Source organism: Onychomys torridus, chromosome 8 (assembly GCF_903995425.1).
Source record: "Onychomys torridus chromosome 8, mOncTor1.1, whole genome shotgun sequence".
Classification (NCBI taxonomy): Eukaryota; Metazoa; Chordata; class Mammalia; order Rodentia; family Cricetidae; genus Onychomys; species Onychomys torridus.
In genome coordinates this window covers 16,682,444-16,701,438 of record NC_050450.1, presented here as the reverse complement: position 1 = coordinate 16,701,438, position 18,995 = coordinate 16,682,444, and the positions used below count along the sequence as shown (strand labels likewise).

The window sequence follows — 18,995 nt, the reverse complement described above, 5'->3', positions numbered from 1 at the left end:
TTTGTGTTAGGGTGGAATGTTCTGTAGATATCTATTAAGTCCATTTGAGTCATAACATCTGTTAGGTCCTTTATTTCTTTGTTGAGTTTCAGTCTGGTAGTCTGTCTTTTGGTGAGAGTGGGGTGTTGAAATCTCCCACTGCTAGTGTGTGGGGTTTGATGTGCAATTTAAGCTTTAGTAATGTTTCTTTCACATATGTGGGTGCCTTTGTATTTGGGGCATAAATGTTCAGGACTGAGACTTCATCTTGGTGAATTTTCCCAGTGATAAATATGTAACGTCCTTCCTGATTTCTTTCCATTGATTTTAGTTTGAAATCTATTTTATTAATCAGGATAGCTACACCAGCTTTTTTCTTAAGTCCATTTGATTGGAAAGCAGTTTCCCAGCCTTTTACTCTGAGGTAGTTTCTGTCTTTGAAGTTTAGGTGTGTTTCTTATATGCAGCAGTTGGATGGATCCTGTTTTCATATCCATATTTCTGGTAGCCTGTGTCTTTTTATAGGTGAGTTGAGACCATTGATATTGATGGGTATTAATGACCAGTGATTGTTAATTCCTGTTATTTTTTGGTGGTAGTTTTGTGTTTTCCTTCTTTGGTATTTGTTGGTGTGGGATTGCCTATTGCCTGAGTTTTCATGGGTATGTTTGATTTCCTTAGGTTGGATTTTTCTTTCTAGTGATTTCTGTAAGGCTGGATTTGTGGATAAGTATTATTTAAATCTGGGTTGATCATGGAATATTTTGTTTACTCCGTATATGGTGATTGAGAGTTTTGCTGGGTATAGTAGTCTGGGTTGGCATCCATGGTCTCTTAGTGTCTGCATAACATTTGTCCAGGACCTTCTAGCTTTCATAGTCTCTATTGAGAAGTCTGGTGTTATTATGAATGGTTTGCCTTTATATGTTACTTGGTCTTTTTCCTTTGAGGCTCTTAATATTTTTTCTTTGTTCTGTATGTTTAGTGTTTTGATTATTATGTGGTGAAGAGACTTTTTTTGGATCCATCCTATTTGGTGTTCTGTAAGTTTCTTGTATTTTCATGGGTATTTCTTTCTTTAGTTTGGGAAAGTTTTCTTCTATGATTTTTGTTGAATATATTTTCTGTGCCTTTGAGTTGGTATTCTTCTCCTTCTTCTATCCCTATTATTCTTAGGTTTAGTCTTTTCATGTTGTCCCAAATTTCCTGGATGTTTTGTGTTATGACTTTTTTGGCTTTAGTGTTTTCTTGACTGATGGATCTATTCTCTCTATTGTATATTCAATGTCAGAGTCTCTGTTCCATCTCTTGCATTCTGTTGGTTATGCTTGCATCTGTAGTTCCTGATCGTTATTCAGAATTTCTATTTCTAGCATTTTCTCAGTTTGTGTCTTCTTTATTGTCTTAATTTCAATTTTTCAAATCTTGAATTGTTTCCTTCATCTGTTTAATTGCTTTTTCTTGGCTTTCTTTGATTTCTTCCAATTTTTTGTTTGTTTTCTTTCATTTCTTTAAGGGAATTTTTAATTTCCTCCTTAAGGGAGTTTTTCGTTTCTTCTTTAAGGACCTCTATCATCTTCTTAAAGTCATTTTTTATGATTGATTTCTTCTGCTTCTTCTGTGTTGGTATGTTCAGGTCTTACAGGTGTAGAATCACTAGGTTCTGATGGTGTCATATAGGTCTTAATATTGTTGCCTGTATTTTTGCACTGACATCTACTCATCTCTTCCTCTGCTCAGCACAGGTGGTATCTATGTCTGAGGGTGTCTCTCTTGTTCCAATAAATAGTCTTGGTCCACTGGGAGTTCTTGGTTGAATCAGTGTTGTTGGGCTCTGTTTTTCCAGGAGCAGCTTAGTCCAATCAGTGTTAGTGGGTTCTGTCTCAGGGAGCAGCTGTTCCCAATTGGTGCAGGGTGGGCTTATGGCTCTGGTGGTTGTTGGTGACACATGGGATAATTTTCTTGGTGAGGGGGTAGGAAAAGAGGCCACTGTCTGGTCCCTGGGGTTCCAATGGCTGTTCCCAGTTGGTGCAGGGTGGGCTTATGACTTCAGTTGTTGGGTTTGTAGGAGCTGTTTTTTTGGTGAGGGAGCAGGGAAAGGTAGCTGTCTGGTTTCTGGGGCTCTGATGGCTGGGGCCTAGGGGCTAGAGACCTGGTCTGCTGGTACAGAGATGGGGCCTTACCTGTTCTCAGTCAGTGTAGGATGGGGCTTATGAGTCTGATAATTCTGATGGTTCGGTGGCTGGGCAGCTCCTTCCCTTGTGTTCTCTGGTTGAATTTTGCTTGTTCACCAACTCCTCAGGTGACCTTGTTTCCTCAGACTGCAGGCTGCAGGCTTCTGAAACCTCTCCGGAAAGGATCGTAACTAAACAGGTTGATCAGTAGGGCAATCTCACCAAGGCCTCCAAGCTGTTGGATTCTTAGGATCGGCAGCTGGGCCCTGGATCCGGCTTGGGGAGAATGCTCGGTCCGTTCTGGTCGAGTCCCACAGTGACAGCTCCTCCTTGAGTGCTCCTCTTTTTACTTTTAAGCCTTAATTGTAAAGTTTTAGATTCTTCAGCCTCCAAAGAACCATTTGCTTTATGTTTTTAAAAGATTTATTTTATGTGTATGTGTTTGCCTGCATATACATGCATGTTCACCACATGCATTCCAAAGGAGATTCGGAGAGGGTGTCAGGTCTCAGATTACCTGAAACTGGAGTTGTGGATGGATGAGAAACAACACATGGGTGCCAGGAAGTCCTCTAAACCACTGAGTCTTCTCTCTAGTGTCCAGTGTTTGTTTTCTCTATCCCGTTTTTGTTTTTATGAGACAGGGTCTTGGTAGAATAGATCAGGCTAGCCCAGAACATGGAAGCAATCTTCTCACTTTAGACTTCATTGTGTCAGAATATGAAGAGTAAGCTACCACATGCTATCATTTTCTAATCTCCTTTCTAGGCTGAGCTAAGAAAGACATTGTTTTTACTGTTGGACACAGAATGGGAATGAAAGCCTCATCTCTCTGGTCATTAGAAGTAGCCAGAATCAGGGTTCAAGAGATGGCTCAGAGGTTAAGAGCACTGCTTGCTCTTCCAAAGGTCCTGAGTTCAATTCCCAGCAACCACATGGTGGCTCACAACCATCTGTAATGGGATCTGGTGCCCTCTTCTGGCCTGCAAGGATATGTGCACTGTACACATATAAATAAATAAAAATAAATAAATAAAATAAAATAAAAAAGAAGTACCTGGAATCCTAACTGAATATCCAGTAGGACATCCTCCAGCTTCCTTCCACTCCTCTCTGTGTTTACATTTTTTTCTGGTCAGCTCTATACTTTTGCTTGTTCATCTGTGAATCAAGCAGGAGAAAGCTGTAAGCTTCTAGGTGTTCATGGATGTGACAAGTCACACTGAGGATGGCCTGCCCGTTCTCTGTCCTCTGATCCCCGTATAAATGTATTAGTGGGCTACACAGTATATCACCCCATGGACATGACAAGTCCCACGGAGGATGGCCTCCATTCTCTGTCTTCATGCTAGATTTCTAAGTCCTGGCATAATCCTGTCTAGGGAAGGGGTGGGGAATACAAAGGAAGCTGGTGAGGAGTCCATAGATTTTCAGAAATGGGCGACTCACTGCGGTTGGGAAGACATCTCAAAGAAAGCCTACTCTGAGCATGGGTCACCTTCAGTCACGGCTGACTACAAATTCTTCCACTTTGCTCTTCCCTCATTGTACTTTACACCTAATGTTGTGTAGGATCAAACCTGACCCTGCAATGCCAGTTACTCCCTTCTGGACTCCCCAGGGCTTGCTATCAGCAAATGTACCGTAAACCCTATGCGGTAAGAGGACAGTCATACAATACCAACAGTTTCTGCATCGAGAGTAAGAAGAATCTGAACCAAATCTTCAAGTCTGCCAGCTTCGATAACTAAGTTGATGAAGCTCTCAGGGAGTTTTCTCTGGGACTTGTCTCCTTCCTGATTGCTTCATCCCCAAGTTCTGACTGAGAACTTAGATGACATACTCCATCATTTTTGGCCAACAGGGACCAGGAGCTACTTTCTGCTGGTCTTTAATGAGATGCTTAGGGAGTCTATACCCAGTGGGATTGGACGCTGCAGGAAATGCCTGTCTAATTCTCCCAAACCTCCTTCCCACACAGAGGGTTAAGACAGCGATCCTCCATCCACTCTTCACTTTCTCAGAACCTTCCTACAGTCCTGAGACTTTCCAATCCTTTGAAAAAGCAACACTATTGCCCATCAACTCCAAAGTGAAAAAACAGAGCTTGCCTGTTCAGGTATGTTCAGCAGAGGTGACAATGTTTCTGTTACAGTGAGTCCTGCTCACTCTCACATAGAGGAGCAGCAGCATGAGTCACGGGCCTGTCAGTTGGAGCTTGAGATCTGTACAATAACTGGCAGCTTTTAGCTTTCTTTGAGCTGATAAGGGGTGGGAGAGAGACTGGAAACGTTACCATGTGAATGCTGTCATGTTATATTCAATAAAACCATAAGGGTGAACCTGGGAAACCAGCACCATGTAAAACTGGGATTTGTAAATTGAGTATGTGGAAACTATGAGTGATCTCAATTCAGAAACTTTAATGCAGGCTTAATAGAAACGTGATTGTGACATCTTAACCAGAAGACTGCATTCTGACCTCTGTCTCTGTTTTCTGTAGCTGGGCTCAGACCATGAGAGGCACCAACCAGTCTCCCAGTTCCTCCTCCTGGGACTCTCCAGGCAGCCCCAGCCGCAGCAGGTCCTCTTTCTGCTCTTCCTCATCATGTACCTGGCCACTGTCCTGGGAAACCTGCTCATCATCCTGGCCATCGGCACAGACTCCCGCCTGCACACCCCCATGTACTTCTTCCTCAGCAACCTGTCCTTTGTGGATGTCTGCTTCTCCTCCACCACTGTCCCCAAGGTGCTGGCCATTCACATCTCGGGAGTCAGGCCATTTCCTTCTCTGGGTGTCTTATGCAGATTTATTTTCTCTGTGTGTTTGCTGTCATGGACAATTTCCTGCTGGCTGTGATGGCCTATGACCGGTATGTGGCCATATGTCACCCCTTACACTACACAACAAAGATGACCCATCAGCTCTGCATCCTCATGATGGTTGGATCATGGGTGGTAGCCAGCCTGAATGCCTCTGTTGCACACACTGCTCATGGCTAGACTCTCATTCTGTGCAGACAACATCATCCCCCATTTCTTCTGTGATATCACTCCCCTCCTGAAACTCTCCTGCTCAGACACACACCTCAATGAGCTGATGATTCTTTTGGTTGCAGGACTGTTAATGATAGCACCGTTTGTTTGCATCCTCGTTTCTTATGTCCTTATTGCTTGTGCTATCCTGAGAGTCTCATCCCCAAGGGGCAGATGGAAAGCCTTCTCCACCTGCGGCTCCCACCTGGCTGTGGTCGGCCTCTTCTATGGCACCATCATATCCCTGTATTTCAACCCCTCCTCCTCTCACTCAGGTGGGAGTGACATGGCAGCTGCCATGATGTACACAGTGGTGACCCCCATGCTGAACCCTGTCATCTACAGCCTGAGGAACAGGGACCTGCAAGGAGCTTTAAGGAAAGTGCTTACCATGAAATATTTATCTATTCAATAATGTTAAAGGCTGTGAATATCACAGAGGAAACTAATGTCCAAAAATCCTTTGTGTTTTTATCAATTATCTGAAACTTCACTTGTCTTTTGTAAGAAAAGTATGTACTATCCATCCTGGATGCAAAACCCAGGTTACAATTCTTTAGATAAAGGAATGATAAAAACTCTAACTAATGTCTTTATTCAGATTGTCATGTCAATACCTTGGCAAAATCCGCCATGAACACACCTGTACTTTTCCTCTCACTGTGAGAGAGCACAGCTGTGGGGAATGGGAAGGAGTCTCAATGGGACAGTACTGGAAAGGGACTCATGATAAGCCAGAGCCCGCAGTGGGTGTGGTTGGAACTGGCAACTGATTTCTGTTCTGGATGGGATATACTTCCAGAGTCATGTAGATGATCAGGCTCTGATTGGCCAAGGAGTGTCAGCCACCTGTGTCCTCCATTTCAGGGCAGTGGATGCAGCTGTTTTTGTTGGGAGGGGGTGATCCTTGAGCTTGTGTTAAGATGTGGTCACAACATGGTCTTTTGTGTCTTGTTCTATCAATGTATCAGAGACCTTATTTGCTGCTGATGTTCTATGTAATTTTCCGTGTCCCTTAGCAGAGTGCCAGGACCCAGATGGGAGAGTCAGGCCACCTCTGGGACAGCACAGCTGTTCATTCTCTCTCACAGCAGAGACCTTGCCTGAGCCCACATCAGGGGAAGATCTGACCAGGTGGGTTGAGAAGGCAGAGTTCATTTGGAGCACCAGGAACCCCCAATTCTGCATCCCACAGGGCTTCCTGTGTTACTCTGTTATCCGGGCTTATGCAGCATACAACATGAGGCAGGAGATAGGTCAATCAATAAAGATGAAGTGTGCCTTCTACCACCCAGTGTCCAGACATGTCAGTCAGCTCCACGCTCTTCCCCCCTCTGCTCTGTTTGCCAGTGTTGTTCGTGGTTGCATGGAGCCACTTTTTTGTGTGTTTTTTGAGACAGAGTCTCTCTATGTAGCCTGACTGTCCTGGAACTTTCACTTCATTAAAAATGTCTCTCTTAGCTTTTATCATATCACAGAACTTTTTAAAACTGTCTACTTTTTCATTTTCACAGATCTTTCACATTTGTATTTACTGATACTTATTTTTCTCAGTTAAATGCCAAAATTATATTATGCTTTGAAATTTGTTTTGAAAATGAGTCCAAAGTTAAAAAATTGGGAAACAATTCATGTTTTCTTGATCACACCTAAAACCACAGCTCCCACAAGGCTGAGACAGGAGGATGGGGAGTTTCAGATTATCTGGATGTGTGCCTGCCCCACCTACAGTCTGAGACCCCAAGTTGTAAGAACAAAAGCAAGCTCTGTCACTGTAGTGGCATCCAGGCCTTCGGACCCCTAGGGAGGGTTCCAGGGACTGTGTGCTGATTTTACTTTCTCTGTTCATTTCACACACTACAAAGGCCAGCTGAAAATGTTGGTCCTTTGGTTAAGTCCTGTGTGCACGTGCATGTGTGTGTGTGTTTAAATTTTCATTAATTAGTTAATTAATACCTGTATGTGTGTTTTGCCTGCATGTACATCTGTGTACCATGTGCATGCCTGGTGCCCACAGCAGCCAGGAAAGGGTGTTGGGTGGAGTAACAGCTGGTTTTGATCTGCCATGTGTGTGGGGGACACCTTGATATCAACATATCCAATGGGAAGGTCACAGAATTGATGGGGCAAGAAGAGAAGGATTCATTTGGAGCTACAGAAAAACATAATTCTACTTGTTTGAGCTAGTGCTTTTATAATCTCATAAACTTTGTGTAGCATACAACATTAAAGCAGGAAAGTAGTTGATTGAAAGGGGAATATTTTCTACATTAAATATCCAGACATGTCAGTCAACTGCATCACTTCTCCTGCTCTGTCATATTTGTGTGAATGGGCTCAGATATTTTTACTCAAATACTGGTCTACATCCAAGTTTTCAAGTGTTATTTTATGAGAGGTTTCTAAATTATTGCATGTCTCTATAATTTTATGTATTTCCACTCTCTAGCAATCCTATTTTTGCTTTAAAACATAAAAAACTTATAGCATGCTTTGAAATTTATTTTGAAAATGAATAATATTTTTGACCTGGTATCACAGTTCTATTATAATGCCAGGACCAGGAGGCCTGAGCACAGTTCAGGGCCAGCTTAGGCTGTACTATGGATTCCAGATCATGCTAGGCTGCTCTGTCAAATCGTCTCATAAAACAAAAGAGATGAAAATTAATCTGAAACTATGAAATATTTTCTCTTCATCTTTTACTTTCAGCACTTTTTAAATGACACCTGACTTGATTTACGCTAGCACAGTAACGATCCTCAGGAGAGAAGAAGGTAGGTCAGTTCAACATGACTCAGTGGCCAATGTTGGTTCAAACTTCCAGACTCTGACACCCAGTGGTTTATTTTAGGCACATTTAAGCACAGCACAATTTGGCATGTTTCCTTGGGATAATTAACTCAATTCCAGGTGCACAACAAAGCTTAAGTCATGACTGCATCGAAACTCACTGTAAAGTACAAGTGACATCTTCCATAAAGATGGGTCCATAGATAACCGAGGTCACAGGCTCAAGGTGGACAAGCTCATGATAAGGGCCTGGGGGAGTACAGTGCTATAGACTGACTGAGACAAGTTCAAGATAAGGGGCTGGGGAACCCAGTGTGGCCTGGCCACTCAGATAGCTGAGAGCTGGTCACCAGGCTATTAACCATGTCTGCTCCTAGCTTCCTGGGTGGAAAACAGGTTATATACCTCTCTCCCTTTGAAGAGACAAACCTGTGTGTTTAACATTCCTGGCTCCCTAGTGCTTATCTCTGAGCACAAACCTCCTGTACTATCTTAAAATCGAATAGTTTCTGATGTCATTGTTAGTATGTGGGAAACCTCTACCAGATTCCATTGGTCCATCTGTCAGTTTTTATGCCAGTACCAAGCTGTTTTTATTACTATAGCTCTATAGTAGAGCTTGAGGTCAGGGATGGTGGTGCCTCCAGACATTGCTTTATTGTGCAGGATTCTTTTAGATATTCTGGGTTTTTTTTGTTTTTTTCATATGAAGTTGAATATTGTTCTTTCCAAGTCTATGAAGAACTGTGTTGGGATTTTGATGGGGATTGCATTGAATCTGTAGATTGCTTTTGGTAAGATTGCCATTTTTACTATGTTAATCCTACCTATCCATGAACATGGGAGATCCTTCCATTTTCTGATATCTTTTTCAACTTCTTTCTTTAGAGATTTAAAGTTCTTATCAAAAGATCCTTCACTTGTTTAGTTAGTGTTATCCCAAGGTATTTTATATTATTTGTGGCTATTGTAAAGGGTGATGTTTCTCTGACTTCTTTCTCAGCCCTTTTATCATTTGTGTATAGGAGGGCTACTGACTTTTTGAGTTGATCTCGTATCCTGCCACTTTACTAAGGAATTTATCAGCTATAGGAGTTCCCTGGTGGAATTTTGGGGGTCACTTATGTATACTACCATATCAGCTGCAAATAGTGAAAGTTGGACTTCTTCCTTTCCAATTTGTATATCCTTGATCTCCTTTTGTTGTCTTATTGCTCTAGCTAGAACTTCAAGTGCTATATTGAATAAATATGGGGAGAGTGGACAGCCATGTCTTGTTCCTAACTTTAGTGGAATCACTTTGAGGTTCTCTCCATTTAATTTGATGGTGGCTGTTGGCTTGCTGTAAGCCGCCTTTATAATGTTTAGGTATATTCCTTGTATTCCTGAGCTCTATAAGACCTTTGTCATGAAGGGGTGTTGAATTTTGTCAAAGGCTTTTTCAGCATCTAATGAAATGATCATGTGGTTTTTTTCTTTCAGTTTGTTTATATGGTATATTATATTGACAGATTTTCATATGTTGATCCATTTTTGCATCCCTGGGATGAAACCTATTTGGTCATGGTGAATAATTTTTTTGATGTGTTCTTGGATTTGGTTTGCCAATATTTTGTTGGGTATTTTTGCATCAATATTCATGAGGGAGATTGGTCTGTAATTCTCTTTCTTTGTTGCATCTTTGTGTGGTTTGGGTATCAGGGTAACCGCAGCCACATCAAAAGAGTTTGGCAATGTTCCTTCTGTTTCTATTGTGTGGAACTATTAGAAGAGTATTGGAAACAGCTCTTCTTTGAAAATCTGGTAGAATTCTGCACTGAAACCATTGGTCCTGTTTTTTTTTTCTTTTGTTTTTGTTTTTGTTTGTTTGTTTGTTTTGGTTGGGAGACTTTTTAATGATTGTTTCTATTTCCTTAGGGGTTATTGGTCTATTTAAATAGTTTATCTGGTCTTGATTTGACTTTGGTATGTGGTATCTATCCAGAAATTTGTCCATTTTTTTCCACATTTTCCAATTTTGTGGAGTACAGGGTTTTGAAGTATGACCTGATGATTCTCTGGATTTCCTCATTGTCTGTTGTTATGTCTCCCTTTTCATTTCTGATTTTGTTAATTTGGATGCTCTCTCTCTGCCTTTTGGTTAATTTGGCTAGGGATTTGTCTATCTTGTTGATTTTTTCCAAAGAACCAACTCTTTGTTTCATTGATTCTTTATATTGTTCTCTTTGTTTTTCTATTTCATTGATTTCAGCCCTCAATTTTATTATTTCCTGGTGTCTATTCCTTCTGGGTGAGTTTGTTTCTTTTTGTTCTAGAGCTTTCAGGTGTGCTGTTAAGTCACTAGTGTGAGATTTCTCCAACTTCTTTATGTGTGCATTTAGTGCTATGAATTTTCCTCTTAGCACTGCTTTCACAGTATCTCATGAGTTTGGGTATGTTGTACTTTCATTTTCATTGAATTCTATGAAAACTTTCATTTCTTTATTTCTTTGACCCATTGGAGCTTCAAGTGGGCATTATTCAGTTTTCATGAGATTGTAGGTTTCTATAGTTTTTGTTGTTGTTGAAATCTAACTTTAAGGCATGGTGGTCTGATAAAATACAGGAGGTTATTCCCATGTTTTTGTATCTGTTGAGATTTGCTTTGTGACTGAGCATGTGGTCAATTTTTGAGAAGGTTCCAAGGATGCTGAGAAGAAGGTATATTCTTTTGTGTTAGGGTGGAATGTTCTGTAGATATCTATTAAGTCCATTTGAGTCATAACATCTGTTAGGTCCTTTATTTCTTTGTTGAGTTTCAGTCTGGTAGTCTGTCTTTTGGTGAGAGTGGGGTGTTGAAATCTCCCACTGCTAGTGTGTGGGGTTTGATGTGCAATTTAAGCTTTAGTAATGTTTCTTTCACATATGTGGGTGCCTTTGTATTTGGGGCATAAATGTTCAGGACTGAGACTTCATCTTGGTGAATTTTCCCAGTGATAAATATGTAACGTCCTTCCTGATTTCTTTCCATTGATTTTAGTTTGAAATCTATTTTATTAATCAGGATAGCTACACCAGCTTTTTTTCTTAAGTCCATTTGATTGGAAAGCAGTTTCCCAGCCTTTTACTCTGAGGTAGTTTCTGTCTTTGAAGTTTAGGTGTGTTTTCTTATATGCAGCAGTTGGATGGATCCTGTTTTCATATCCATATTTCTGGTAGCCTGTGTCTTTTTATAGGTGAGTTGAGACCATTGATATTGATGGGTATTAATGACCAGTGATTGTTAATTCCTGTTATTTTTTGGTGGTAGTTTTGTGTTTTCCTTCTTTGGTATTTGTTGGTGTGGGATTGCCTATTGCCTGAGTTTTTCATGGGTATGTTTGATTTCCTTAGGTTGGATTTTTCTTTCTAGTGATTTCTGTAAGGCTGGATTTGTGGATAAGTATTATTTAAATCTGGGTTGATCATGGAATATTTTGTTTACTCCGTATATGGTGATTGAGAGTTTTGCTGGGTATAGTAGTCTGGGTTGGCATCCATGGTCTCTTAGTGTCTGCATAACATTTGTCCAGGACCTTCTAGCTTTCATAGTCTCTATTGAGAAGTCTGGTGTTATTATGAATGGTTTGCCTTTATATGTTACTTGGTCTTTTTCCTTTGAGGCTCTTAATATTTTTTCTTTGTTCTGTATGTTTAGTGTTTTGATTATTATGTGGTGAAGAGACTTTTTTTGGATCCATCCTATTTGGTGTTCTGTAAGTTTCTTGTATTTTCATGGGTATTTCTTTCTTTAGTTTGGGAAAGTTTTCTTCTATGATTTTTGTTGAATATATTTTCTGTGCCTTTGAGTTGGTATTCTTCTCCTTCTTCTATCCCTATTATTCTTAGGTTTAGTCTTTTCATGTTGTCCCAAATTTCCTGGATGTTTTGTGTTATGACTTTTTTGGCTTTAGTGTTTCTTGACTGATGGATCTATTCTCTCTATTGTATATTCAATGTCAGAGTCTCTGTTCCATCTCTTGCATTCTGTTGGTTATGCTTGCATCTGTAGTTCCTGATCGTTATCAGAATTTCTATTTCTAGCATTTTCTCAGTTTGTGTCTTCTTTATTGTCTTAATTTCAATTTTCAAATCTTGAATTGTTTCCTTCATCTGTTTAATTGCTTTTTCTTGGCTTTCTTTGATTTCTTCCAATTTTTTGTTTGTTTTCTTTCATTTCTTTAAGGGAATTTTTAATTTCCTCCTTAAGGGAGTTTTTCGTTTCTTCTTTAAGGACCTCTATCATCTTCTTAAAGTCATTTTTTATGATTGATTTCTTCTGCTTCTTCTGTGTTGGTATGTTCAGGTCTTACAGGTGTAGAATCACTAGGTTCTGATGGTGTCATATAGGTCTTAATATTGTTGCCTGTATTTTTGCACTGACATCTACTCATCTCTTCCTCTGCTCAGCACAGGTGGTATCTATGTCTGAGGGTGTCTCTCTTGTTCCAATAAATAGTCTTGGTCCACTGGGAGTTCTTGGTTGAATCAGTGTTGTTGGGCTCTGTTTTTCCAGGAGCAGCTTAGTCCAATCAGTGTTAGTGGGTTCTGTCTCAGGGAGCAGCTGTTCCCAATTGGTGCAGGGTGGGCTTATGGCTCTGGTGGTTGTTGGTGACACATGGGATAAATTTTCTTGGTGAGGGGGTAGGAAAAGAGGCCACTGTCTGGTCCCTGGGGTTCCAATGGCTGTTCCCAGTTGGTGCAGGGTGGGCTTATGACTTCAGTTGTTGGGTTTGTAGGAGCTGTTTTTTTGGTGAGGGAGCAGGGAAAGGTAGCTGTCTGGTTTTCTGGGGCTCTGATGGCTGGGGCCTAGGGGCTAGAGACCTGGTCTGCTGGTACAGAGATGGGGCCTTACCTGTTCTCAGTCAGTGTAGGATGGGGCTTATGAGTCTGATAATTCTGATGGTTCGGTGGCTGGGCAGCTCCTTCCCTTGTGTTCTCTGGTTGAATTTTGCTTGTTCACCAACTCCTCAGGTGACCTTGTTTCCTCAGACTGCAGGCTGCAGGCTTCTGAAACCTCTCCGGAAAGGATCGTAACTAAACAGGTTGATCAGTAGGGCAATCTCACCAAGGCCTCCAAGCTGTTGGATTCTTAGGATCGGCAGCTGGGCCCTGGATCCGGCTTGGGGAGAATGCTCGGTCCGTTCTGGTCGAGTCCCACAGTGACAGCTCCTCCTTGAGTGCTCCTCTTTTTACTTTTAAGCCTTAATTGTAAAGTTTTAGATTCTTCAGCCTCCAAAGAACCATTTGCTTTATGTTTTTAAAAGATTTATTTTATGTGTATGTGTTTGCCTGCATATACATGCATGTTCACCACATGCATTCCAAAGGAGATTCGGAGAGGGTGTCAGGTCTCAGATTACCTGAAACTGGAGTTGTGGATGGATGAGAAACAACACATGGGTGCCAGGAAGTCCTCTAAACCACTGAGTCTTCTCTCTAGTGTCCAGTGTTGTTTTCTCTATCCCGTTTTTGTTTTTATGAGACAGGGTCTTGGTAGAATAGATCAGGCTAGCCCCAGAACATGGAAGCAATCTTCTCACTTTAGACTTCATTGTGTCAGAATATGAAGAGTAAGCTACCACATGCTATCATTTTCTAATCTCCTTTCTAGGCTGAGCTAAGAAAGACATTGTTTTTACTGTTGGACACAGAATGGGAATGAAAGCCTCATCTCTCTGGTCATTAGAAGTAGCCAGAATCAGGGTTCAAGAGATGGCTCAGAGGTTAAGAGCACTGCTTGCTCTTCCAAAGGTCCTGAGTTCAATTCCCAGCAACCACATGGTGGCTCACAACCATCTGTAATGGGATCTGGTGCCCTCTTCTGGCCTGCAAGGATATGTGCACTGTACACATAATAAATAAATAAAAATAAATAAATAAAATAAAATAAAAAAGAAGTACCTGGAATCCTAACTGAATATCCAGTAGGACATCCTCCAGCTTCCTTCCACTCCTCTCTGTGTTTACATTTTTTTCTGGTCAGCTCTATACTTTTGCTTGTTCATCTGTGAATCAAGCAGGAGAAAGCTGTAAGCTTCTAGGTGTTCATGGATGTGACAAGTCACACTGAGGATGGCCTGCCCGTTCTCTGTCCTCTGATCCCCGTATAAATGTATTAGTGGGCTACACAGTATATCACCCCATGGACATGACAAGTCCCACGGAGGATGGCCTCCATTCTCTGTCTTCATGCTAGATTTCTAAGTCCTGGCATAATCCTGTCTAGGGAAGGGTGGGGAATACAAAGGAAGCTGGTGAGGAGTCCATAGATTTTCAGAAATGGGCGACTCACTGCGGTTGGGAAGACATCTCAAAGAAAGCCTACTCTGAGCATGGGTCACCTTCAGTCACGGCTGACTACAAATTCTTCCACTTTGCTCTTCCCTCATTGTACTTTACACCTAATGTTGTGTAGGATCAAACCTGACCCTGCAATGCCAGTTACTCCCTTCTGGACTCCCAGGGCTTGCTATCAGCAAATGTACCGTAAACCCTATGCGGTAAGAGGACAGTCATACAATACCAACAGTTTCTGCATCGAGAGTAAGAAGAATCTGAACCAAATCTTCAAGTCTGCCAGCTTCGATAACTAAGTTGATGAAGCTCTCAGGGAGTTTTCTCTGGGACTTGTCTCCTTCCTGATTGCTTCATCCCCAAGTTCTGACTGAGAACTTAGATGACATACTCCATCATTTTTGGCCAACAGGGACCAGGAGCTACTTTCTGCTGGTCTTTAATGAGATGCTTAGGGAGTCTATACCCAGTGGGATTGGACGCTGCAGGAAATGCCTGTCTAATTCTCCCAAACCTCCTTCCCACACAGAGGGTTAAGACAGCGATCCTCCATCCACTCTTCACTTTCTCAGAACCTTCCTACAGTCCTGAGACTTTCCAATCCTTTGAAAAAGCAACACTATTGCCCATCAAACTCCAAAGTTGAAAAAACAGAGCTTGCCTGTTCAGGTATGTTCAGCAGAGGTGACAATGTTTCTGTTACAGTGAGTCCTGCTCACTCTCACATAGAGGAGCAGCAGCATGAGTCACGGGCCTGTCAGTTGGAGCTTGAGATCTGTACAATAACTGGCAGCTTTTAGCTTTCTTTGAGCTGATAAGGGGTGGGAGAGAGACTGGAAACGTTACCATGTGAATGCTGTCATGTTATATTCAATAAAACCATAAGGGTGAACCTGGGAAACCAGCACCATGTAAAACTGGGATTTGTAAATTGAGTATGTGGAAACTATGAGTGATCTCAATTCAGAAACTTTAATGCAGGCTTAATAGAAACGTGATTGTGACATCTTAACCAGAAGACTGCATTCTGACCTCTGTCTCTGTTTTCTGTAGCTGGGCTCAGACCATGAGAGGCACCAACCAGTCGAGCGTCTCCCAGTTCCTCCTCCTGGGACTCTCCAGGCAGCCCCAGCCGCAGCAGGTCCTCTTTCTGCTCTTCCTCATCATGTACCTGGCCACTGTCCTGGGAAACCTGCTCATCATCCTGGCCATCGGCACAGACTCCCGCCTGCACACCCCCATGTACTTCTTCCTCAGCAACCTGTCCTTTGTGGATGTCTGCTTCTCCTCCACCACTGTCCCCAAGGTGCTGGCCATTCACATACTCGGGAGTCAGGCCATTTCCTTCTCTGGGTGTCTTATGCAGATTTATTTTCTCTGTGTGTTTGCTGTCATGGACAATTTCCTGCTGGCTGTGATGGCCTATGACCGGTATGTGGCCATATGTCACCCCTTACACTACACAACAAAGATGACCCATCAGCTCTGCATCCTCATGATGGTTGGATCATGGGTGGTAGCCAGCCTGAATGCTCTGTTGCACACACTGCTCATGGCTAGACTCTCATTCTGTGCAGACAACATCATCCCCCATTTCTTCTGTGATATCACTCCCCTCCTGAAACTCTCCTGCTCAGACACACACCTCAATGAGCTGATGATTCTTTTGGTTGCAGGACTGTTAATGATAGCACCGTTTGTTTGCATCCTCGTTTCTTAATGTCCTTATTGCTTGTGCTATCCTGAGAGTCTCATCCCCAAGGGGCAGATGGAAAGCCTTCTCCACCTGCGGCTCCCACCTGGCTGTGGTCGGCCTCTTCTATGGCACCATCATATCCCTGTATTTCAACCCCTCCTCCTCTCACTCAGGTGGGAGTGACATGGCAGCTGCCATGATGTACACAGTGGTGACCCCCATGCTGAACCCTGTCATCTACAGCCTGAGGAACAGGGACTGCAAGGAGCTTTAAGGAAAGTGCTTACCATGAAATATTTATCTATTCAATAATGTTAAAGGCTGTGAATATCACAGAGGAAACTAATGTCCAAAAATCCTTTGTGTTTTTATCAATTATCTGAAACTTCACTTGTCTTTTGTAAGAAAGTATGTACTATCCATCCTGGATGCAAAACCCAGGTTACAATTCTTTAGATAAAGGAATGATAAAACTCTAACTAATGTCTTTATTCAGATTGTCATGTCAATACCTTGGCAAAATCCGCCATGGAACACACCTGTACTTTTCCTCTCACTGTGAGAGAGCACAGCTGTGGGGAATGGGGAAGGAGTCTCAATGGGACAGTACTGGAAAGGGACTCATGATAAGCCAGAGCCCGCAGTGGGTGTGGTTGGAACTGGCAACTGATTTCTGTTCTGGGATGGGATATACTTCCAGAGTCATGTAGATGATCAGGCTCTGATTGGCCAAGGAGTGTCCAGCCCACCTGTGTCCTCCATTTCAGGGCAGTGGGATGCAGCTGTTTTTTGTTTGGGAGGGGGTGATCCTTGAGCTTGTGTTAAGATGTGGTCACAACATGGTCTTTTGTGTCTTGTTCTATCAATGTATCAGAGACCTTATTTGCTGCTGATGTTCTATGTAATTTTCCGTGTCCCTTAAGCAGAGTGCCAGGACCCAGATGGGAGAGTCAAGGCCACCTCTGGGACAGCAACAGCTGTTCATTCTCTCTCACAGCAGAGACCTTGCCTGAGCCCACATCAGGGGAAAGATCTGACCAAGGTGGGTTGAGAAGGCAGAGTTCATTTTGGAAGCACCAGGAACCCCCAATTCTGCATCCCACAGGGCTTCCTGTGTTACTCTGTTATCCGGGCTTATGCAGCATACAACATGAGGCAGGAGATAGGTCAATCATAAAGATGAAGTGTGCCTTCTACCACCCAGTGTCCAGACATGTCAGTCAGCTCCACGCTCTTCCCCCCTCTGCTCTGTTTGCCAGTGTTGTTCGTGGTTGCATGGAGCCACTTTTTTGTGTGTTTTTTGAGACAGAGTCTCTCTATGTAGCCTGACTGTCCTGGAACTTTCACTCATTAAAAAATGTCTCTCTTAGCTTTTATCATATCACAGAACTTTTTAAAACTGTCTACTTTTTTCATTTTCACAGATCTTTCACATTTGTATTTACTGATACTTATTTTTCTCAGTTAAATGCCAAAATTATATTATGCTTTGAAATTTGTTTTGAAAATGAGTCCAAAGTTAAAAAATTGGGAAACAATTCATGTTTTCTTGATCACACCTAAAACCACAGCTCCCACAAGGCTGAGACAGGAGGATGGGGAGTTTCAGATTATCTGGATGTGTGCCTGCCCCACCTACAGTCTGAGACCCCAAGTTGTAAGAACAAAAGCAAGCTCTGTCACTGTAGTGGCATCCAGGCCTTCGGACCCCTAGGGAGGGTTCCAGGGACTGTGTGCTGATTTTACTTTCTCTGTTCATTTCACACACTACAAAGGCCAGCTGAAAATGTTGGTCCTTTGGTTAAGTCCTGTGTGCACGTGCATGTGTGTGTGTGTTTAAATTTTCATTAATTAGTTAATTAATACCTGTATGTGTGTTTTGCCTGCATGTACATCTGTGTACCATGTGCATGCCTGGTGCCCACAGCAGCCAGGAAAGGGTGTTGGGTGGAGTAACAGCTGGTTTTGATCTGCCATGTGTGTGGGGGACACCTTGATATCAACATATCCAATGGGAAGGTCACAGAATTGATGGGGCAAGAAGAGAAGGATTCATTTGGAGCTACAGAAAAACATAATTCTACTTGTTTGAGCTAGTGCTTTTATAATCTCATAAACTTTGTGTAGCATACAACATTAAAGCAGGAAGTAGTTGATTGAAAGGGGAATATTTTCTACATTAAATATCCAGACATGTCAGTCAACTGCATCACTTCTCCTGCTCTGTCATATTTGTGTGAATGGGCTCAGATATTTTTACTCAAATACTGGTCTACATCCAAGTTTTCAAGTGTTATTTTATGAGAGGTTTCTAAATTATTGCATGTCTCTATAATTTTATGTATTTCCACTCTCTAGCAATCCTATTTTTGCTTTAAAACATAAAAAACTTATAGCATGCTTTGAAATTTATTTTGAAAATGAATAATATTTTTGACCTGGTATCACAGTTCTATTATAATGCCAGGACCAGGAGGCCTGAGCACAGTTCAGGGCCAGCTTAGGCTGTACTATGGATTCCCAGATCATGCTAGGCTGCTCTGTCAAATCGTCTCATAAAACAAAAGAGATGAAAATTAATCTGAAACTATGAAATATTTTCTCTTCATCTTTTACTTTCAGCACTTTTTAAATGACACCTGACTTGATTTACGCTAGCACAGTAACGATCCTCAGGAGAGAAGAAGGTAGGTCAGTTCAACATGACTCAGTGGCCAATGTTGGTTCAAACTTCCAGACTCTGACACCCAGTGGTTTATTTTAGGCACATTTAAGCACAGCACAATTTGGCATGTTTCCTTGGGATAATTAACTCAATTCCAGGTGCACAACAAAGCTTAAGTCATGACTGCATCGAAACTCACTGTAAAGTACAAGTGACATCTTCCATAAAGATGGGTCCATAGATAACCGAGGTCACAGGCTCAAGGTGGACAAGCTCATGATAAGGGCCTGGGGGAGTACAGTGCTATAGACTGACTGAGACAAGTTCAAGATAAGGG

General features: G+C 42.1%; 2 pseudogenes; both read left to right on the top strand.

Moving 5' to 3' along the window:
• The first annotated feature begins 4,669 nt into the window (after positions 1-4,669).
• LOC118589763 lies at positions 4,670-5,604 on the top strand (annotated as a pseudogene).
• A 9,759-nt stretch (positions 5,605-15,363) lies between these two features.
• On the top strand, positions 15,364-16,305 carry LOC118589752 (annotated as a pseudogene).
• The last annotated feature ends 2,690 nt before the right edge of the window (positions 16,306-18,995 follow it).